This window comes from Tympanuchus pallidicinctus, unplaced genomic scaffold, assembly GCF_026119805.1.
Source record: "Tympanuchus pallidicinctus isolate F22 unplaced genomic scaffold, pur_lepc_1.0 scaffold22, whole genome shotgun sequence".
NCBI lineage: Eukaryota > Metazoa > Chordata > Aves > Galliformes > Phasianidae > Tympanuchus > Tympanuchus pallidicinctus.
In genome coordinates, this window is record NW_026294739.1 from 8,184,291 (window position 1) to 8,208,058 (window position 23,768).

At 40.8% G+C, this 23,768-nt stretch overlaps 1 protein-coding gene and 1 long non-coding RNA gene across 3 annotated transcripts in view; one reads left to right on the forward strand and one right to left on the reverse strand.

The window, feature by feature from the left end:
- SERPINE2 (serpin family E member 2) overlaps positions 1 to 23,768 on the reverse strand; it is a 606,689-nt gene that overhangs the window by 544,932 nt on the left and 37,989 nt on the right. The gene's annotated exons all lie outside the window — the stretch shown is intronic.
- LOC128082346 (uncharacterized) overlaps positions 17,969 to 23,768 on the forward strand; it is a 51,219-nt gene continuing 45,419 nt past the window's right edge. Inside the window, exons 1-2 of one of the 2 annotated variants that reach the window (XR_008207618.1) lie at positions 17,969 to 18,057; positions 18,608 to 18,696. This is a non-coding gene — a long non-coding RNA (uncharacterized LOC128082346). The other variant, XR_008207617.1, reaches the window with a different exon arrangement.

Consider the following 23,768-nt stretch of genomic DNA (forward strand, 5'->3'; position numbering starts at 1 on the left):
ATATCTTTTATGGTTCAGTTTTACCTTTAAAGCAAAATTCCACACCTGTCATCTCTTAATTGCAATTTTGGGTGTGGTGATGGTGGTGGTTTTAGTGCTCTCTCCAACTGTGGCATATTTACATCCTTCTTTGTGCTCTACTCTCTCTCTCCACAATTTCTTTCGTGATATTCTTTGGGAAGTATATTTTTATGGAACCAATGAGAGTTCCTCTGTCCTCTACTGTTCCTTTTAGTGTTGTGCTCTCCCTCCCTTGTTCTCGGCTGTCTCTCCCTAATCTTTCATGAAAACATGCAAAGAAAGCAGGAGCACGAGACACCAACAGCTCTATTTTAAATAACAGCCTTTACCAATGCTGTTCTGAGTGTATATACAGAGAAATTCATGATGTGATTCAGAAGTGACTGCAAAGACTGGCTATGAGGCACTGAGAAGCTGCAGTGAGCTCACAGCTGCAACTGGTCAGCAGGGAGGGCAGGTCTGATGGCCACCTGTCTGCTCGGCTCAACCATCCTCGAGTGGAGGCACAGAAAGAACAGGCATGGGGGGGGAGGTTTTGTGGCTGCTGCTGGCAGGAGTTCGGCATGAACCAGGAGAAAATGTAAAGATGTATATTAAAATGAAGGACTGCTTTTCCCATAAGCCTCCCCCAGTGTTAATCTGTGCCCTATAAGCAGTCTGCAGCGGCTCAGGAGCCATGCTGACCTCTCGTAGCCCTGAGGAAGATCACAAAAGAGTGGAGGATCTTCACCTCTCTCTAGCAGGTACCTTTGTAAGCCTGACTCCTTCTTGAACTCTGCCTGGCCGTTGGGCTGGGGGCAGTGAAATGGAAGTGGGAGCTGTGGGGGATTAGGGCTGCTTCTCTTCTGGGACCTTACGTGCTTATGGCGTAACTGGGCCTCTTGCTTGGTGTCCTTATGTGATCAAAATCTGTCTGTAACAACTGACCAGATGTTTGTGCTAGGAGATGCAATATGAATGTAGTAGCAATGCTTCCTAAATCCTTGAAAGAGACATGAAGTGCATGGGATTAAGCTGTTCCATGTTTGTACAGATGTACAGCCTTACAGATGTGTGCACAAACAAAAGAAAAATAAAACTGCTACCTCAAGGTTAATTAAAAAAAAAAATCCACATATCTCAGGAAAAATAAAAAGGCGATTAACCGGTGATTTCCCATTGCCTCTGGTGGCAATGGCTGGGTGCAGAAGGCCTGCAGAGCCATGGGTGAGGATCAGCTGGTGGATGCTGGGTGCCTCACCTCAGAGCTGCTGGGCGGGAAGCAGCTGCTGCCCCAGTGACGCTTCCTGCTCCTGTGAGGTGGCTGCTGCAAAGAGCTCCCAACCTGAGGAGGGCAGGGAGAGCAGTCCTCCCTGTTGGGAGGGCCAGTCTGTGCCCCAGGGTGAGAGATAGCAATTGAGTTTAGGGCATGAGAAATGACTGAGAACTTGGCAGCAAATGCTACATTTCAGGCTCCTGTGCAAAATGTCACTGAGGAGAGCCAGCAGCCAGAACTCTGGTATCTGGCTGGCAGGGCCCTCAGGATGCAGCTCTTTGGGTGTCCACTGTGTCACCCGATAAGCTTTGTGCTGACAGGATTTACATCGGGCATGCTGCAGTCTGCAGGAAGCTCACCAGCCTCCCTCTGCACTCATTTCAGAAGATTGCAGCAGCTCGGTGGATTTCTGTAGGGACAGGCTTGGAATGTCTGCAGGCTGCCCCAGCTGAGAGGATGTCAGAGGGATGCAGCTCCGCAGCTGTGACGCCCACTGGAAGGTATGTTCTGGAAAATCCTTCGGTTCTCCTGCCTAAACATGGTGCACCATGCCTGAGTGCATGGGAGCCGTTAGGTCGTGGCCTGAACCAGTGATTGAGCACCTGGTGGAGAGGTGTGGCCAGGCCAGGTGCAAGCAATTGCCCTGTGCAAGTGCAAGGGGTGGAGCCAAGGTCCTAACTTCATTTAAGGGCTGGAGATGGGAGGGAAACATCTAGAAAGAGGCAACTTCTAAGCAGAGGAGTTTTCCTGTGAGCCCTTTTCTTCAAAGTGGGGTAAGCTATTTCTTCTGTATTATTCAATTGTGACCTTTCTTGGGTTATCTGAAAACCCGTCGGTGGTAACTACGTGCCTCTAATTTGCTGCCATGCGCTGGGGCAGGGGGATCCTGCCTAGGCTGTTAGTGCAGGCGTGGAGCCTGTGCTTCCTCAGCCATCACTCCTTATTGAATTTCTCTGGCCATGCGCTCTGTGACCTTATGCTTTGTTTAGACATTAGCACCTCTGCAAAGTGGGTGTTAAATGGTGCCGTTATGGTTGGTAACATTTTTACGTCTACTTGAAGAGTGTAAATGATTCTACAAGGTTCGGGGCGGTGCAAACAGTCTTTGCTGAGTCTCCAGCTGGCGGGTCTAATTCAAAGCAAATCCCGTGGAATTCGGCTCCCCCCCAAAGTGATCTTCGCTTTCATGAATTCTTCGGGGTTTTATTACTGTTCTGGTGAACAGAACAACTGAAAGTCCAGTGTGTTAATTTTCCCACTGTGAAGAGAGTGAGATATCCTTTACTGAGCAGGCAGAGGTGTTTCTGCTGGATCTTCAGGCACCTCAGTTTCTGAGTTGTGTGAGACATCTGCAATCAATACTTTCCTGGCTCTGCCCTGCATCTGAGAAGGTCGTGATGTGGTGACTAAAGTCCCATTTGCAATAAGCTGATGGGATGACTTGCTCTTCACGGCAAGTATCTGCCTGGCCTGGGTAGTGCCTGTTGGGTGAGCAGTGAGCTCAGCTGTGAGCTCCAGAAGGACCAGTGGTGCTGTGGTAAGCTGGACTTTGCTGGCATGTGTTGGCATCGGGAACAATAGGTTTGGGAAGTGGGGCAGTGATGATGGTGTTTCCATACAAAACTTGGTCTTGACTGATTTGCACGGGCTGTAAGGTTGTCTGCCCCATCACTGGGTGTCGTTTTCTGGTCTAGGCAGGAGCAGATGCTGTTCTAGGCTGACTGGAAGATCAACTAGCTTCAGAACAATAAAGCTATGGGGCCTCCTTTGTGTATTTTCAAGTAGTGTAGGCAAGTCAAGCAGGGGTAACTGCTAGAGACAGTATCAAATGAATGTATCAGAGAAAAGCATCTCAGAGGAACATGGAGTCAGGGTCTGCCTTGGCACGGAGTGTGTGCCTTCAAGCGTGACCAGGATATCTCTAAGCATTTCAGGAACAAGTACTGTGTAGTTCACCCCAGAATCAGTGCTGGAATGATTTTGCCAACGTTTGTCAGTGATTTAGTACCACAGACTGCCAGAAGCTGTGAATTTGACCAGTTGCTCTCAATTCTTCCTTATACTCTTGCTGGCATTTCATTAACACTCAGCAGCTCCCTCTGTTTCATTACTTATGGCTATATCTGCAGACACAGGTGTGTAAATCTCTAGTATGCTGTCTGCAGTAGTACTCAATGTCTGAGAAATGATGAAAACCCTTCACAATAATGTTTTTTGAAATGAACAAGTAATACTTCCGATTATTTTTATTTTTAAAAAATATCATGTTACTCTACTTTCCCTCTGTTCTGGTTCAAGCATGTGATATTTTGAGGCATCACATTTTGACAAGCTTTAACCAAGTGAGTGTAATCTGAGAATAGTCTCACCTTCAGGAACATAAAAGCAAATCTGAGCTTAGGCTTTCTATACTTCTGTAAGAAAGTTTTCTTGCTGCCTCTTAAATTTCCACAGAGACACAGCTGTTTTTGTTAACAGACTTCTGCTGCATATAAATTATCTTTCTGTCCTTCTCTCTCTGAGAAACAATTAATACCTAGTGCCTTTTGCTCGGGTTTTCCTTTCTCTGTATTTCCACAAGATAAACGGATGCTCTATGAGGTGAGGTTAGTTGGCTTGGGGATGGGAATAGTTGCTTGGTGTCTTGCTGTGGTGAAATATAGCACTTACATATTCTGATAGTTCAAGGCATGTTTTAGGAAAGTTTTATACTGTTTCTGTGAGAAACCAATAGGAAATCAGGCAAAATGCTGACTTGGCTATTTTTTGTCCTTCAAATTGTATCTCCACTGAAGAGCACTTGACAGTACGACGGAGAACAACAATTAGTGCTGCATGTGCTGCTGCACTGGCTTAGAAGTACTTCTAGATTTACCCTAGACAGAAATTATTTTATACCAGTTTATCTTTGGGTAGAATATTATTGGCTGATACTGCCAAGGTAAAGCAAAGTGTTAATGAGAGCTCAGTGTCAACCTGTCTCTGTGTCTCTGGAGACCTCAGCCTTGAGATCTCCCCTCCACATTTTTAGATGTAGTCTTGTTTTCTACTGTCTGCACCTTACAGACAGGAAATCCACTATTAGAAGGAATTTGTAAACTGTGTGGGCTTCCTGTTTATTTTTGAGTTTTTCTTCTGTTGTTTGGGGATATATTTCTGTCCTGTAAGCTTTTAAAAGAAGGAATAGATGAATTTCTCATGAAAAGAGAGGATGTATCACTTGTATGTACATAGTACAGAAAAATCGAAACCTGATGAAGTGCCTCTGAACAAGAATAAGAAAATAGGGCTATTTGCTTTTTGGGAAGTTGTTATGGAAACTAGCTCAAAATCCTAAATGAATGTAATTTATGTTACCATGTATTTGGCACTTACTGACTTGGGTGCGTTAGTAACTTTACTCTGAGAGTACCTTACCTTCATACGGGGAAAGGAATGTCATCATGTGCTCCTCCAGAATCCAGCAATATGTATTTTAATTAACAAATTACAATTAAAAATATTTCAGTCTCACATTTATGTGCAATTTGATGTAATTCTGCAAAGAACTGTGAAACTTTAAGAGAGCTTTTTTGTGTGTGTGTGAAAACTCTTGAGGGGCATTAAACTCTAGTGTATCTAATTAATGCTTTAAATGTTCTTTCCCATCAGCTTAATCTTTAGCTATTGCTTTGTTGCCTTGTTACCTAATATTAACTGCTTATTGAAATAGATTGTTTCTGGTATTTTCAAGTGCTGATTGTTCCTTCATGGCTGAACATTTTAATATAATGCTATTGATTTTTCTCACATTATAGCTCTCCTCATAACTCCTAACTACAGAGTGTCATTGTGGACTATCAACATGCAGGGACACCTGCTAATGATAAATTCAGGATGAAGAATGTCTTCTGAGTGCAATGTTCTTCCAAGCACTAGGATCTTACAATAGTATTTCAGCTTTTCTTCAAAAGTAGTGAAAACATTTACCTGCAAACTTGAAATAGTGTGATATGGACCCTAGAACGTGTTGATTGGAACACCCTGTTGTCTCCATAAGATTCTCACTTACTGAGTTTCCACTATTTATTTGCTGAGATCAGGGCAGGACTAGAGAATACTTCCTGCTCTCTGTGCTTGTGCTAAAGGCCACAAAAGTGGCCAGTACCAGTGACTGCTGCTGTCCTTGCTGTGACTGTGTGCCTCCTCCTCCTCCAAAAGCTCCACTTCAGTGGCTTTTCCATGGTTATGTATCTCTGACGTGAGACCCAGCAACTGTCACAGCCTACTGTCACAAAACAAAACCCAATGTTTTGACCATCAGAAATTCGTCTTGTCTTCTGTTGTTTAGCACTTCATTAAAAATAAATTATTCCACATCTTCCTACTCATCTAGATTACACAGTGATCTTCAGTTCAGAGACATTGATGGGGTAAGACAACAGAGAATGCTTGCGTAGCTGGATGATGGCAGAAGGCTTTTCCTTCCATTCTTACTGAAGCAAGTGGTTTTTATTTTTTTACTTTTGAAAGTGCAGTTGGTATTTGAGAAGAGAGCTGCCCGCAGCAGCTTTGAAGAATCAGACAGCTGAGGCAGTACAGCAGTTTGGGCACCAGCACCTTTGGTGTTCTGATGTTATTGTATTGCTTTGTACTTTTGCTGGGGAACGGGGCACGATTTTAATGATCGAATGAAAAGCCATTTGGCCAAGAAATACTTCTCTAGATATTGCAGATGTTAGGACTAGGAAGATAAATGCATGGAAAGGGGAGTACAGTTAACCTACTTTCCTACCAGAAGACTTGACTAGATAGTTCTTTATACCAACGCATCTCAGAAATCAGTTTTTGTTGAAGAAATTCTTGGACATTGGAATGGCCTCTTCTCTCTTTTTACCCTGGAGAGGCACAGGCTTTCTTTGTCCAAGCTGGTGCAGTTAGCTGCTTTCACTGCCCTGGTTCCATCTTTTTGCTCTGGGTCTTGCCTGATGCTATATGCAAGAAATGTGGCTAATCAGGAGGTCATGCTTAGGAAACAAGTTTGATCAAGGTCCTTACCAAAAGTAACCATTGGGTATTTTGGTTTTGTTCTGTAGAGGATCCTCAGTAGCATACAAGGTGGAATAATCCAAGTGAGCATGTAAGCTTAGAAGCCGTACGCCTGTAGGGAACCTTGCATCCTCTCCTAAATAGCTAACAGTGCATCCCACCTGGCTACAACCCTTTCCTCACCATCCTGTCCTATCTCAGCACTCGTGTTTGTGTACCTGTGTGCAAGGCGTCAGAGCAGTGGGGACGCTGATATTTTTGTAATGGCCCTGACCAGCAGTGGGGCTTCCATTCCCACTCACCTGTCAATGGGCCTAGAAGCTCCACTGAAGCTCAGGAGCCTTTCTCTCTTTCTGAGCTGTGTGGTAGCGATGCTGGCTTCCAGCTCTGCCTCGCAGCTGTGGACCGTGGTACCTGCATGATGCTTAGGGCTTCTGCCTGCACCCAGCCTACCCTGCTCCACTCATCTCACTGGGAATCAGCGCTTTGCAGGATGGATGAAATTAGCTAGACAAAGATGGAGTTGAGTAGAAGCAGAATCAATGTGGCATTTTGAACAAATATAGGACAGAAGATAAAGCACTGAAAAAAATAAAGCCTGCAGCTTGATCCAAATATAGAAAATACTTCTAAATAGGCTGGATATGCTCTGGTGGAGGAAGTAATAATAAAAGAGAGACAATAAATATTTACCAGTATTGTAAATAATACAGCTAAATAACACCAGGAAAATAGCCAAAGATACTGCTACAATTTAAGGCTGATGCAAAGAAGCTTGGTATAATTAGTACACTTCTTTTTTCGAAAAGAGGGATTGGAAAGGCATTAGCTAAGTAAATGGCAAATGATTTTCAAGTAGTTGGAGCGCTTGCATTGCCCTCACTGATGCCTGGCCCTGAACAGCTTTGAAGCTTATGATATTCTGGATTCTCCAAGGTATGTTGTAAGCACAAATATGTATATATATTTATTCTGAAGGCCATATACTGTTCTTTTTATCATATTTTTCTGTGTTTTTGAAAACAGATTTTGTTGTGGATGTTGAGTTGGTTGCAGGAAACAACTGCACCAGGCCAATGCCTTTGGCACCCAGCATGAGATGTTCTGACCCTTGGAGCCTGGGCCCCAGTAATGTATTTGGAATGTCTGCACATCTTGCCCTTGACATGTTTCTCACTAGCTTCAGGAAGCTGGAGATGGTCATGAGAGTCTCTGTTTCTTGTCACCCATTAAATAAAAAAATTGTAAGATTGCCCTGTGATGATCTAGTTGCTGAAGTTTATTGGATGCTTGCAGGATGCTGTCAGACACTCAAGTTGCATTGGAAGCAGTGGTCACTGTGGTAGGTGACATGCAGCTCAGTAGCCATGGGCTGGGACTGAGCAGCAAAGGCCACTGAGGAAGAGTTGTCATGAGGTCCGCTGTGCAAAGTGGCTGCTTTGTACTTCCCTGTACAGCTGTTCCCTGTGTAAGCGACAGCTTAGTGGCATCTGGGAAAGTCCTGAACCCTCCTACCATACAGTTATTTGCAGACCAAAATGTATCACGGAAGGCAAATGTTAATTACCTGAAAATACATAGTATCTTGTGGTATTTTTCTGCTGCGTGAATCTCTTGCCTTTCTTTGTAAAGGAGCAAACTTCCAATTTTTATTTGACCAGCATGTGGTGCAGCAAGGCTCTGGCAATGAGCAGGGCTGGCTGCTGCACCAACGAGGGCACACGGCTTCCAGCAACCAGACAGGAGTCTCAGCTCTGACCCAGATGCAGCTGCTGTCCCTGGGCAGATAACATCACAGCGGATTGACTGCACAATTCTGACAGTGGCAGCAGGAGAGGGATCTTGCTTGATACAGAGCTGCTGGCATCACACCACGGGTTATGTGTGTATGCTGAGTCTAGATCAAGGTGGCAACACGGCTGTGTGGTGTGAGGTGCTGTGCTGGTGGGTGGGTGCTCATGAAGCCTTCCATGGTAATCTCTGGAAGATCCTGAATTTAATTTTTCTGTCGGGCTTCTTGTTTCAGCAGTTTACAGCAGGGATGTGTGTTTATAGAGATCTGTTAGGCTGCCCTTTCAAGTGTTTAAATAATATTGTATCAACATGGCACAGAGTGATCTGTATCTTAGCAACTGTGTCAAGTTCACGATGGGCTAAAAATCAAACGGAATCAAACAATCTGGAGTCTCTGAGTTGAGAAAGCTGAGAACGGGGAGAAAATTACAAGGTTATTCTGGGCCCAACTGATGCTCCCCTTCAGCTTCACACTGCGCTAATTGTGGGTTAACAAGTACCTTGAAACTATAATTAAAATGAAAGATATAAACAGTATCTCCAGAAATGAATACCTTTAAGAAATTTCAAGACAAGAAAAACATTGAGGAACCAGAAGTGCAGTTGATGTTTGGAGTGTGGATAAGTCTATGAAGAAAACAAAACACATTCACCCACTTCTGCTTAGGTTTCACTCATTTTCCGTCAGTTTTTAAGTCTAGAAAATGATGTGCTTCAATACCATGTTGAATGTGTTGTATGTCTACCCCAAGTGCAGTACTGGCAAGAATAGAGTTGCAACCCCAAGCATTAGCAAATGCATGTAGCCTACTGTGCTGTTACACAGGTGTGCAGCCCTGAGCTGTGCAACAGCCTGCTCCAAAGAAGAGCTTGCAGGCCTATTGTTCGCAGCCTGGTTAAGTAGGTTATATGTTGTCCAGAGCCAGCAACAGCCACTTTGCATCACATTTCAATTATCTATGCTTGTGGTCACCCCCTGTTAATGGTGTGACTATTTTGGATCATTCTTGATTGTAAGTGTAAGCCTTTCTGTTTAATTTTAGCAGGTGATTGTTACTGTCTTCAGCACCTGTCTGCCAATGACTCTTACATTAGGGAATGAAATTTGTTCCACAAGGCACATTTCAGCTTTCAAAAATATCATACAAGAGTTGTTCAGATCTCCCAGGTACTCATTTATACGGAGATCTATGACTCAACTAATGGTTTGCATGAAGCATGATATTTAAAGGCATTAGTTAAGCCTATTAAGTACCCTGAAGATGATTATAGGCCTAAGATTTTCTAGCTGTAAGTACATCATCAGAACTTTCACTCATCAGATATCTCTGCTGGAATACTTACAAGGCAGGATTGCACTTGATTTCCAGGAACAAGAAAAGATTTTAGTAGTGCTTTTCAATTGACAAACTAGTCCTTGGGACACAAATGAATAGATGAGACTTTAGGTGATAAATTCAGGAAGGAAGAATTATGGCATCTATGCGTTTAAGACCATCTGCATTCCTGCTTAGCTGGTGCACATTTTATTTAAGTCTGCCTGAAAGCCTCTTCAGTTTAAAATGGATCTTTTTTTGGTGATTGCCTGTCAAATTTCTTGAGCAGTATTTCTTTTAACAACTTCTTACCTGTAATAATACAATTTTCCATCAGAAAAGTGACTGCATTTACTTCCAAATGGGCTATGTGAAGAAAAAATATTTAGTGCAATTGGCAATCCATTCACCTGTTTTTATGTACTTCTGGTGAGAGGGTAACAATATTCTTTGGCACACGATGCTTCAAAGAAATTTTAATTTTCCTTTCACCTCATGCTCAAGTCGAGCACTGATCATGATACTGAAATAGCTTTTAACTCTTGGCCCTCACTTATGCAGTTTGACATTCCAGGTGTCACAAAGAACTCAGTGCATTCTACTGTATGAGAATACTTGTTTACCTTTTGTAACTAGAGTCCGTAAGTAAAACTGCTTTTTGGGTATACTTAGAATAATGACACTTAAATTAAATGACTGTTTTTCTCCTACATCTTGTTTAATGTTCACCTTCTGTTTTGGTTTGAATCATATGTTGAGATATTCTCCTGTGTTTTGAGTTTAGCTATGGTTACAATATTTGGCTTCAGCTTTTTGAGCACTTTGGAGATTAATCTTTGATTTAAAAACTATTTATCATGTTGGGGTTTGCTATTAAGAGCGTTCTGTCTGCTAATTTTTAAATTACTTTGGGTTGAGTAACTTCAAATATTAGCAGCAAGAAATTTAAACTTAGGTTTACTCATAAATAAATAAAAGTTCTTCTGCTTCCTTTATAATTGCTGTCAAATCACAATGCAGTATTTATAAGAACACTTTGTCCAATTGCATTAGTCAGAAAGATAGAACAAGATGACATTCTGCTTTTTTGTTCAGTACCTGGAAAGCTTTTATTTAGACCTGCCAAAATATATATTTTGTCATTCTTTGAGATGTTTTCATGCAAATCGGCAACAGTAACAGTTCTACTGTCTTGTTGGTTATCGCTTTGTCCATATGTGGTTGCTGAACAAGCTGCACTTGAGTAATGGGAATTATATGCTAGGAGAACACTTGTCAGCCTCTCACTAGCAGTATTTGAGCTGAAGCTTCAAAACAGATTATAGTAGGGACACAGATCTCCCAGATCTCTTGGAGACTGTGGTATATCCAGGTATTGTGCTCATCTGTCTTTTATCCCTTAATTGCGCATGAAACCACAGAGATGCTCACTCTGGTGAACACTGCGTCTGCATGAGAAGCTGTGCTGAAACTGGTGAGCCTCTGTGTAGAGACAGGAATCAGCTTTCACAGTAAAACGACCTTCTTAAGCTTTTCATTTTTATTTATTTTGTTGAGTGATAGTTGGACTGGGGATTCCTGTCAAGGATTTTTTTTACAGTGTATTTTATCAGTTTTGTCTGAAAACAGTAACATTTGCTTGAGGCAGTTTTTTATAGATCATGCTTATTTATTTATTCAGAAAGATTTCCAAGTTTTTTTGCAGAAACTGGAAGACTTCACTTTGAATTAAGTCTTTGAGCAATCAATTTCTCTTCTGAAAATATCTGTTGGAAGCAATATTTTAGGAAGGCGAAAATAGAGGCAGTGGTATTGTACCATCTAGTTTTATTGTCAGAAAAACAATTAGTTTTCATGATATCCTTGTAATTTACTGTTCTAGTGTTCATTCAATTAATCAGGATGTTGAGAAGTTAATTGTATGTCTTGGGTCAGCAGCCAGTGCTGATGAGATGCTAATTTTGCCCTGACCTGTACTGCAAACAGACAGGTGAAATACTTGCAGGACCATTCTACTTTTCAAACATATTTAAGCCTATGATATAAGGGCTTGAATTGTTTCTTTTGCTGAAACTACAAATAATGTTTAACTCTTTCTTCTCCTTGAAGTGTGGAGCAGAGATGTTATGTCACTTCCTCCCGTTATTCTGATTCATGTTATGTACTATAGCAGCCCTTATTTTTTCAATAAACAATAAACTGCAAAAACAGCACCCACAAGTTGCAGTGTTACTGACTTTCTTTTCCTTGCCACATTTAACCTTTTAAGTTTATTGATGTGGGCCTGGTTAGTTAATGGCAGGGCTTTGCCTCAAACTAGAGCATGGCACCAACTGCTAATCACCCGTAATTCTGTTCAGTGGAAAAGCTCAAGCCTAAACCTTCAAGACCCGTTTTGCCTTTATCTGATGGGTAGAGGAAACATTTGCTGGCTGAGCCATGCAAACCTATGTGTGGCCCACTCTCCTCCCACATCACCCTACACAGCTGGTCACTTTGTGTGAAGTGCTTTAGCTCTGATCCTTTTCTGCACCAAGCTCCAGGGCTAGTGCTGGATAATGGTAGACAACTGTATTTTGCTCACCCCTCTGTCTCTTCTTCATGCTACTATTTAGGGTCGGTGTTTCCTCAGCATTAATATCCATTCATGGTCTTCTCTCAGAAAAGGAGGCATATGTCCCTGCACTGAGAAGTGTCCATGGTTAGAAGTGACCATTTTTCCTCCTGTTCCCCATGGGTTTTTTCTTTCTTATCCTAATTTTGGAGTTATTTTGCATCCCATCTCATCTTCCCTCCATATATACTCTCTTATGGTATAAAGGAGATGATGATAGTTAGATCATCATAAATCGAGATGATAGAGTTTGTAGGGCTTCCCAAGAGCAGAGATTATGATGATGTCTTTGTTTGCTATGCTGCGGAGTACGTTCATTTCCAATTAAAAAGAATAATGAATTAACCAGTTTTAAACCAAAGTTCAGTCACCAAATGATTCAATTCTACCGATGCTACTGTGATTTTAAAGTTTCATATTGCATTGGATCTAATGGATAAACTTATCTGACCAGGAATTGAGCCATAAGATGCTAAATCTCACTTAAATTTTAAAATCAAAGCAAGAAAATTTGAAACTAAAGCATGGCTTGTGTGAACTTTCTGCTGCTTTTTCAAAGCTGATTATTTAGGAAAAAGATGAAGAACCTTCTTTCACCATTATACAACTATTTCAGTATGTTACAATGGATTTTTAGTATCTAATGTACAAAGGCTGCTCTGAAAGTAACGCCTATTTTATGATGCTGGCCCACAGTGTTGGAGGTGGATGCTGGTGATACAGCAGTAGAGGCTGGACCTTCCCACCAGTATCCCATTCCATCTGTCACGCAGCAATGAAATGTCAGCAGAGGGGCAGTGTGACAGAACAGTGTCTGACAAGGAAGTGCTTTTGACACAAAGGTGTGGAACTGAATTCCTTTATGCAGAAAAAATTGTACCCATTGACACTTATCGATGCTTGCTGAACGTTTATGGAAGCTCAACAGTGGATGTGAGCACAATGTGGCACTGGGTGTTGTGTTTCAGCAGTGGTGACAGTGATGTGGAAGGCGAGCCATGTTCTGGATGGCTGTACACAGCTGTTGCACCGTGAAATGAAGAGCATCTCGGTCTGCAGTTCCATGTAAATTGGTGGATTACAACCAGGGAACTGTCTACTGAGCTGAATGTCAGCTTCAGTTCATTGGAAACAGTGGTGGCAATGTTGGAACATCACTAGGTTTGTGCCAAGTTGGTCCCACAAGTGCTCACATAGGAAAGAACTGAGTCTGCAGATTTGTCAGGACCTCAATCTGAGGGTGAAGGCAAAAGTTTCCTAGGTTGCGTGATTAGTAGTGACAAGTGGTGACATGGTGTCACCACTATGAGCCAGAGTCAAAATGGTTGTTCACGGAGTGGCAATATCTGACTTTCCCACTGAAGAAAAAGGGGTTCAAAGCATTGTAACACCTCCTTTCACCATCACTTGGGCCAGTACGTCCAGACAGCAAGCTGAGGTTCTGATCAGAGCTGCATGGCCAAGCTGAGAGGCAATACAGCTTGGACAGGGTCCAGGCAGAGGGTTTAAGCTTACAGATAATTGCTGAGAAAAGGGAGAAAGGCTGTTAATAAGCTTCTTGGATATCTCACAGCTTTTTGTACCAATCTGAGATGGGTCACAGCTGCTCCAAGTTAGAGTTGGCTTTGGGTGCTGGCAGTAAAAGGGGAGCAGAATCCCCTGACAACCAGCAAGTATTCTCCCATGAGATCAGCTATGCCAGTATCATAAGGGTTCAATATAACATTTGTTCCCAAAACCATATTTCTTGCTTGTGTATGAAGTCCTGTAAAGGTTCTATTGCCTCTGCAAACCCTATTCTGACTTAAAAGGTGCAGTTGCACTCTTTTTCCCTCTCCGTGTTTACCGTGAATTGTTAACCAGAGTATTGCCTTTGTTTTTTGTGGTTCACTCATTCCATGTCATCCCGAGTTTCATGGATGAATGCTTTTATCTGTTGAGAGACCGTTTATAAATAAGTAGGGATTAGAAGTTCAGGATTATTTGCTCTTACTGTTAGACATAACCTTGTTTTGGCAGTGTTGTTTTGATATTCTTTTTTAAGTGGTGAGGACATAGAAAGCATTCTGCTTATGTGCACACCTGTACGTGCCCTAGGCATGCATGGGATAAGTTAGCCTGTGGATATGCCCTCCTGCTTTTGGTCTTATGAGCAGAATTTCAAGTGTTGGGTTGAGCATTAAAAAACCTGAGTTATACCTGACTGAGGAGCCTCTCATCTCGGGGAGCAGAAATTCCAAGAAGGAAAAGATGTGAAGGAATAAATCTTACTCTAAAGTTCTAATTGTGCATATTTCACGAGGTTCCAGGCTCTTCTAACTTGCTTGTCAAAGGCAAGTTTGGGGTGATTTAGGATAAAAGAGCCATTATTAGTAATTGGTTGGATTTACCATCTGTCAAATTTCCACTTATTGACTCCTTCTGTAAGTTATTGAACTTATAATTGGTCAGCCTTGGAGTATATTTGGTACTTAATTTAAAAAAATATTTTTGAGGAAAACGTATTTTTTGAAACTGCTTCCAGTGACTTCAGTATTAAAATCAGTCTTTGGTTCTTCTCTATTAATTCATATGTGCTCAGCACCTTTTCACAACCACAAATAGGTGCTAGTTCACCCCAGATCATGAGGCCATATTTTATCAGAACAATTTTCAGTAGCTAACTTAATGCCAGCCCCAGATTTTGGAGAGAATGTTCATAAACAAACCACTCTTAACTTCTCTGAAGCAGTTTGTAAATTATGTCCTGGGTTCATGAGGTTGTTTAAAGGCAGTCCTTGCACGTAATTTCCTAATGCTCTGAGGGACATTGAAACAAATGTGAGTTAAGTGCTGGCTCAGAGTTCTGGATCTGGGTCTAAGTGAAAAAGGCTTAGCATAATTTGCCTTAGAGATCTGCCTTTCTCTACCTCATAGTCATAACAAGGCTATATCTTTAGTGTTTGTATGTGAAAATTTGGCACTCCATTGCTGTTTACTATGAAGTTCATTTCTGACCACTAAAGATGCAAGCTGAGTTGCTATTGGGAATGTGCTTGTATGTTTATAGAGTGTAGAACTAAATTTTAAATTGTTTTGGCTTTGCTCAAGCACGGTCATGCAAGGTACTTCATGGGTCATGGGAGAGCTTGCTTCCTCAATTTCTTTCAGACCACTGTAAGTACACAGTTCATTAATCTATGATAAAAGCAAGAATATTAAAAATACCAGCTGAGTTGAATCAAATACTAGTGATCAAAATGAGATAGGCATCAAGTTGATTTTTTTTTAACTGTTAAATGAGTATTCTTGTAATTAAAAAATAATACTAATTTAATTTCATAGTCTTCAAAAGTAGGTAGCCTGACAAAAAGAATTTGACTTGGTTGATGAAATGGCAGCGATACCTTGACTGACACCCCTTCCCCTTCCCCAAAACAGCCCAAAATTGTCAGAACACTGACAGAGAAGGGCAGGGGAATGTTCCATGACCCAGGCAGGCTTACACTTGTGCAGTTACTTCCGTGTTACACTTCATTTTCCAGCCTATTATTTATTAATGAGTGGAGTACAACTGTCCATCGCTGTCAGAATAACTTCATTAGAAAACTAATACCTTGGTTTTGGGAAAAAGTGGCACCATACCTGTTGGATTCAGCTTTTGGATTAATCATAAATTAAATTTCAGAATGAATTTGGTCTCAAGGTCTATCCTGATAGAAGCTGTATAATGACAATGGATGTGCTAGAAAATTAGAATCGAAGCAAACTCTAAAGCCACTGAGGTCTGCTTTAGAGGCCTTCTGTAGTTTGCTTTTCATTGTATTCGAACTGATTAATCCTGGAGGGCAGATGAATTCCTGAGCTCTAGAATTTAGCTGCATACCAGTGTAACTAATGCCAATCCTGGGTGTCATATTGCAAAAGTGATCAGCACTTCAGATTTTTTTCTTAACAGACTTTTCCCTGGAATTTAGATACTTTTCTCATGTGTGTTATCTTGGATAGTACCTTACTTCCAAGATGCTTCCTGTTGAGTGGCAAGCCATGGATCTGCAGTCTCCTTCTGTGGGAGGGATAAGCAGAAGCCAAAGCATGTCCAATTGCTCTCTAAACACTGTGGTGGAAGTGGGCTTTCTGAAGGGTAAGTTGACTGTAGCAGAGTGTAGTGACTCAGCCATAGTTTTAACCACTAACAATCATGTAGCAACATATTTTCAGACAAGAAAAAAGCTGGAGAGTAAATCAGATGAGTTCTCAAACCACATAGCAGAATGAAAGCGGTGGTTAGGATACAAGCTGTTTTATCACCCTAGCAATTTTTGCAGTGGTTGTGACTGTAATTTTAGTAAATCCAGCTCTAGTGTTTAGTTAAAAAAAAAAAAAAAAATTGGAGTTGGTTTGAGATTTTTGATTTGGCTTTTTGAGTTTTGGTTTTCAGCTTTCTTTAACTGACTGAGTTTTCATGTATTGTAAAAAGGCCAGGAATGAATGGGAAGGGTTGATTCCCATCTCTCTCTCAGGAGTACCTGTGTCTTTAAGAATATATTTTGCTGTTACGTTGGCCTGAAGTTGGCAGTTTATCTTGTGGTCTAAGCCTTAATCCAGCAGCAAGAGAGTTGGCACCTTTGAACTGGAGACATAAAAAGCAGCAAAGTTGTTCTCTTATAATCCCACAGCATACTTTTTACAAGTCTTCTCTCTAATTGTGGTGAGTGTGATGACTACCCTCCCTTCAAGGTACTCTTAAAGGGAGCACATCTTTTTATTTCTGGCTGACAAATGACAGTGGTGGTCTAGCAGGAGCAAAGCTGATGGAACTCTGCTGTCCCCACCAGCAGTGGCTCCTGGATGCCTGTAAGATCATTTCTGAAACCACGATAGTCGAAATGCTTGAGAGAGGCAAGATCTGTGGGAAGAAGTAATAGTTTTTATCAGATTGATATTCCTGGAAAAACATGGTCTTTCAGGCAGTAAAGCCTGTCTCCAGGTCTGAAATTGGTTTCCTTTCTACACAGCTTCACCTGGGCTGAGAGATGACAGCATCTGTAAGCTACACAGCTTTTTTCCAACTTTATTTTTTTTTCTTCTAATCCAAGGCTATTACCCCTCCCTACAGTTGCTGACTTGACTGTTCAGATAGCGTTAAGACTTCAGCAGGTGGCAGAAGCTAAATTCGTCAAATTACTTGATTACAAACATGAGGTGGGTCAGAGTGATGCATACTGAAAGGAATGTGTTTCTGGTCACCTGAGTAAGTCCGGAGCTTATTTCTCCCTGCATGCTTTGCCTGTTACAATCACCCTGCAGGGAGATGGAAAATGATGAAATTTGTTACATGAGTGATGATTTGAGTGTCGTTCTCTTAAAGCTCTATAGTTTAATCAATATGTATCAGAACTATGACATACATGTTGCTATGATTTTTTTTAGCTTCTGCATGTGAACATCCAGTCAAAAATACTCAGCAAGTGTAAATGGTATCATTACCAGTGCCTGTTTTTCCTCAGGTTTGTTTCTGAACAACTAAATATGATGAAATGAACTTCTATTGCTGGTGTTTCTGACCTGGCTCTGCAGAACCTTGCAGTGGCAGCCTGGTCAGCCGCTCCTTGCTCTGATATGTAACCTTTCAGAGGTGAGAAGGAGGTTTCCTGGAAGGTATTAGTTTTCTGGGCTCTTGTTTGTGCCTGTTAAAAAGCCTCTCACTAATTATGGAATGAGTCATGCAATCCTATTGAATTACAGTATATGCACCTGTAAGATGTTCTGCCAAATAAAACAGATTCTCTCAAGGATATCTGAATGTATCAATATCAAAGCCTGCTTTGTTTGTGATAGAGTGAAAAGTTTTACTCCATGTGCATTATGTTAAGTGCACTCACAGGTTGTTGCCTGATCAACCACACCCTGGTGTGATGAATGTAAATGCCAGTCTCGGCACCTCCTTTGCCATCTGAGGTCGATAAGGGCAATGAGGCTCAACTGTTCTGGATGTTCTTTCTTCCCTGCACATGGCCAGAAAAGCCAGGAAAGTGCTGTGGGCTGGGGTGAGTGCAGCCTCTGCATTTGCCTCAGGGGGGATGGAGCCTGGGGAAGGGTTGCATTGTAGATTAGTAGTACTGCTGAGGTGTTTTTCTCCAGTGTAGCAAGTTAAAAATCTCCTGGGAGCTGCACTAAGCACTTAATGTCTGCTGGGTTCCTGGAAGGGTGTTCTCTTTTGACTTGAAGAAAACCTGAGGGCCAGTTGAGAAAACTATTCAAGGTTAGCACTAATATGAAAGGATTATGGTGAAATTTAAACTTTTAGGTGAGCCAGCTGCAATGCAGAACAGGTGACGTATCTAAAAGGTTGCGTGTATCTAAAAGGTTGTTTAATCAGCTGCTTCCAAGGAGCTGGGGCTTGGGTGGAAATCCCAGGTTTCTTTCTCCTTTACAGAGCACACCCTCCCGCCCCCCCTCCCCCAAAAAAATAAAATAAAATAAAATAAAAAATACAGGGTTGTGTGGTACAAAAGCTTACAGCACAGGGAAACAGCCTGTTTACAGGTTCTGGAGACTGTGGGCTGCGTTTCTAACACAGCTTTCTTCCCCTTTTAGGGAAGGCAGTAAATATGGAAAGAGAAGCAAGTCATTTTTCTCCAGAGCTACTGAGGATTGCCATTGAGTTCCTGCAAGGCGGAGTGAAGGTAAGTAAAAAATGTGTTGAATTGATTTGCTTCAGGTGCCTGGTTCTTTTTTTGTTTTTGTTTTTTTTTTAAATGGCTATCTTGAGTGTTATATAAATGTGTTTTGGATTTAGTGTTAACTGGGCCCATTTGTGATCCTCCTCTTGTGGATTTTTCTCAGAATATTAGCAATACGTGAAGTCTCCTAAGGGAACTGTTTTCATCACTGTTGCCTGTACTTCAGACAAAGTTTTTTGTTTTTTTTTTTTTAACTTGTCTTGCAACTTTCTCGGATGAATTATACTGGCTTCTGGCTTATGTTTACTTAGACCCTTTTATGTTTGGTTCAGGATATAAAGGACTCTGAAACCATGTGCTTTTTGGTTAAGGTGTGTCCACCTAACATAACTGATCACAAATAGAAAATTCAGGACATTCCTTTGCTTCAGTGTTGTGGGGGAAAAAGTAGTGGAGTGACAGACAAAAAAAAAAAAAAAAAAAAAAGCAAAAAACAAAATGTCTTCTTTTCTATGGAGTATGCTGATAGTTTTTCAAAAATAAGGGCATTTCTGAAGTCTTTTGTGCAATTAAGAGAGATAAGCTCTGAAAAGTAAGGTTTCTAATTGAACTTTCATTGTTTAACTGCACAAGTATAACATGGTATTTCATAAAACCAGTATTTTTATTTGGTGTAGTTAAAGTGAATTACTGATGTTACAGCTGTTTTTACTGTTGAGTCATCTCACAACTATATCAGATTTTTGGTGATTTCTATATCGTATCTCAAGGAAGTGTTACTTTGTGAGCTAAAAGCCATATGAGCTAAAAGCTGTAGTTACTTACACCGTTAATAATTCCTAAAGGTGACTTAATTGTTCTTATCTAGATTAACATATGGCTGGGCATATCTATGTGCTTCCATTATGTTTCTCACAGTACATGTTAATGAGAAAAAAAAACTTCCTTACTCAAAAGAAATTTTACAGGAATTTATTTTTTTTTCTGTTGTGTCAAGCATTTTATTACTTTGTTGATAGCTCAGGGCTTATACAAGAATTTTATCTTTTGTAAACTTATACAGGTTCTTACGGTTTGCCTGCTAGTCTTTTTAATTTTATGAAACTTAAGTGGTGATATTAAAGAGAAATACTTACTGTAATTTTTGAATAGTAATTTTTAAGCTTGGAATTAAGCTAATTAGGCACGATTCCTGTTTCTGTGCTGAGCTGCACGGTAACTTTATGGCTATGCTTCTTCACCTGAAGCAACGAGGGCTAGGACAGAGGAGGATTGGGTTTCTTTTGTACTGATCCCTTTCACTTTCCCCTAGATGTCACTACTGAAACTATTTCAGAGGGACAGTGATACCCACAGCAGTAGCTAGGGCAGGCCTTTTTCCTGTCTGTTTCCCAGTCTTCTCTGGGTTGCTATTGAGCAGAAAGCCAAAATCTTCCATGATAATTGTGCATTGTGTTAAATACGAAGGAAGCCTTGACATCTCTGATGCCTGAGGCATGGGTTTCATTAAATGTATCTTCACAGTGTGCCTAGCTTCTAATTCTTAATACTGGTAATTAAGTCATCCAGATTTTTAATGAGAGCCTTGAACTTAACTGCCCTGGATCTTGATCCTGAAGTGTTTCTTTTTTAAAAGAACAGAAATCTGCTACGTCCTTTTTATCTAGCATTCCCCTCATCAATAAAGCAAGCAACTAAAGAGGCTATAGTATAAAATGTGGTGATATTATGTTGAGGCTATAAAATAGGCAGTAAGGTAATGTGCGGAAATACATGTTAGGAATTTGGATAGCAAAGCATGCAGAGAAGGTGTGTCGAATCTCTGACGAATAGTTTTTCTTCATTCTTGGTGATTATCTAGTGCTGTTTTCGTCCTAAATCGTACAGTGGCCTTTGATCCCAAAGTCTAAATTACAAAATATAAAATGTAAGGAAGAAGTTGCTGTCAAACAGTTGTTCATCAGAAAACAAGGTTATTCTATAAATCTTGGGCTGAATACTTCTTTCTACTTGTATGAGATGAACATCACCTGTGTCCATGAGGTGCAGAATCATCCACCTGGAAATAATTTTTCAGAAGCAGCTGCTGAGCAGGCAGCCAGATATTGTAATTGATTTGACCTAAGCAGAGAATTTCTGCACAGGCCAAAAGAAGGCTTTCTCCATAGTCATTCCCTTAATTTAAGAAAAGAGAGAGGAAGCCAGCTCATTTAGCATAGATATATATGTATATATGTGTGTGTGTGTGTGTGTGTGTGTGTGTGTGTATACATAACACAGTTCAAGAGAAAAGAATAAGTACCCTATTGAACCAGAAAAGTAACAGCATGGTGCACAAATCTGTGGGGAGCTGGGAAGAGATTGCTTTCTGCAATATTCTGGGAGACACCTTAACAGAAACTGGCTTGAGCTAAGGAATGGGTTAATAAGTGCTGTTTATATTGCTTGTTCCCATGCATAAACGTTCAGAAGTTTAGGGGCTTAGTTAACTGTTTGCCATTTCTGAACAGCATCAAGTAGAAACTAAATACTTCTTTATATTTATTTTCCAACAGTGTAGACCTTACTGGAAAACATCTTTCCTGTCGAAAGTGACTTTTTAAAGATGGGTGAAAAATGTCAGAATTTTGTGGTTTTCTTTTTAGGGTTCTGGGAACTGAAATTCAGCCTAAAGCTAAAAATGACACACCCAAATATGAAGTTCAGATAAAATCAGGCATTCTAAAAATACTTGAAGTTGTTCTAGCTTCTTTTAAGTGAAGCGTGGTTAGTTATAAGAAATTCTTGTTTGGTAAACTGATTCCTGACTTTAGTCATGTCTGTTACAAGAATTGGTCAAAGCATCATTGAATTCTGAAGAAAAATGCAGTAAACTTTTCCATACTGTGTTTTAAAAGAACTATCTGTGAATTATACTGATCTTATGGGGAAAAAAAAAAATCAAACTTCGAAGTTGATAAAGGCTGTAGTTATTAAAGTTGCATGCTTTAAAATCCAAGATTAGTTATTTTTCATCCTGTCGGTGGGAATTAGCACTCATGATGGTGGGGAGGGAGGTGGGGGGAATTGCTCTTGTATTCAGCAAGAAAAGCCACAGAGAAATCCAATGACAAAAAAGTGAAGTTATGTAAGTTCGGGTTAGAAATGAGGCAGTTTCTTATCGTCAAGCATAATTATGACTGGAGCAGTGACTTACCTAGACGTGTGGCTGTTTCTTCACCACTTTGAATACTCTAAGTATGAATGAATATCCTTATAAAAGAAGCTACGGCTCAAACACAAAACATGGTCTTCAGGCACAGATTGTCAGCTATTTATCTTAGGAGAGTATTCCTATAGAACTTGATGAATTTTGTGTATATGCTTTATGGATCAGGTAAATAAAACAGTGTATAAAACAATGTATATGTGCATTTGATGTAGCACACAGAGAAACATGGTCCTGTGGATTTCATAAACTCCTCTTTTAGTTGCTTCCAATTCTCTGGGACAGTAATGGTAGGAAGATATCTCCAATATTGCCAGCATTGTTTTCTGGATTCCCCTGAACTACTTAGTGAAATTGTAGTGAGGCTGCTGCCATGCTAAAATACTGTGGGATAATGAAATCTGAAGGGGAGCTTATGATATCAGTAAAACCAGATGGTATACGCAGGCAAATGTAATGAATTAACTGACATAAGTTAAAATTGATTGTTAGTATAATTTCCTCAATTTGCAGATACTTTAATAATGGATAATGCATAAAAACCCTTACCAAAATCGATTGGACAGTTCATACTGTGTAGTAACTTGAGACTTGTTTCTTTCTAAATAATTAAAAGACCAGACCTTTAATAAGCCTCTGCTTGATGTGTTTAACAGCCTACCTCATCAGACTCTCAACACTCATACAAAAAAAAAAAGTCAGAACTGGAATTACTAGTAATGATGCTTCTAAAATTGGAGCTCAGTTGTATTTCTACTCTGTTGTACTAGGAGTATGAGAAATGCTACCTGTTTGTCCATGACTGAGCAACCGATTTCACCAACTAGAAATAGAGGTTACTTTGGTAAAAGAGTTGGCCTTGAGAATGATTTTTTTTCTTTAAAATAAGAATCTCAGAGGACATCATGTTCTCTTTAAGGTCAAACTGACATGAGCAAAAAAAATCTAGTTGAGTTACAGAAAAATCTATTGTACTCTCTGTACAGATTCCTTAAAAGAGATGCCGAGTTTGACATCATGGAATTCAAAACAAAATCTGACTCTTGTTAACGTAATTATAATATGTTATTTGTGTCAGCTAAGTACATAATGCCCCTAAAAGATATTATCATGGGATCTGTTGAGGTTGAGCTGTCTCTATAACAAAGTCTGAGAACATACTTTGATATTCATTAGATCCCTCTGAAAACTGTTAAATACTACAAGTCTGATACATTTTGGCTGTTGACATCCACTTAAAATAGGTATATATTTCTCTAAAATTATTATAGTCTGAACAGCAGAAGTAATTTTAATTTATGACTAGCTTATTTGGTAGCTCCCTCTCTGTTAGCTAAACATGTTGTGGGCACACAGGTCATGGAACAGTCTTGTTCTAGATGTTTCCTTAAAGGGAAACTTCCCAAGAAAGCTGCTGGGGCCCCAGCTGTCTCTGCTCACAGGTTGAACACTGGGCTCCAGCAGAGTTTAGCCCTCTTGTCTGTGGTGCCTGAGAAATGGGATGCAGTGCTGGTTGGTTGGGAAGGCAGGATGGAATTACCTGCATGCCTGTGAGCCCCTGCAACACATCATGCAAGTAGTAGGGACAGTTCTCTGCTCATGGCTGGGCACAAACATTTTTCGGAGATGGGCAGAGCTTGCTTTGTGGCTCAACAACTGTTTTGGGTGCTGGACGCGTGCACGGCCTGGGCGAGTCCCTGTTCCTGCATTGTGCCCAAGGCAGCATTTCTGGTCAATGCGGTGAAGCTTGCAGAAACTCGGGAAGGGCAGTGCTAGGAACACCACAGTTGGGATGAGCAACGTTTGTGTGGGTGCTCACGGGCCCAATTTATACCTGTGTAGGGCTTATTCTGAATGCATTTCTAGC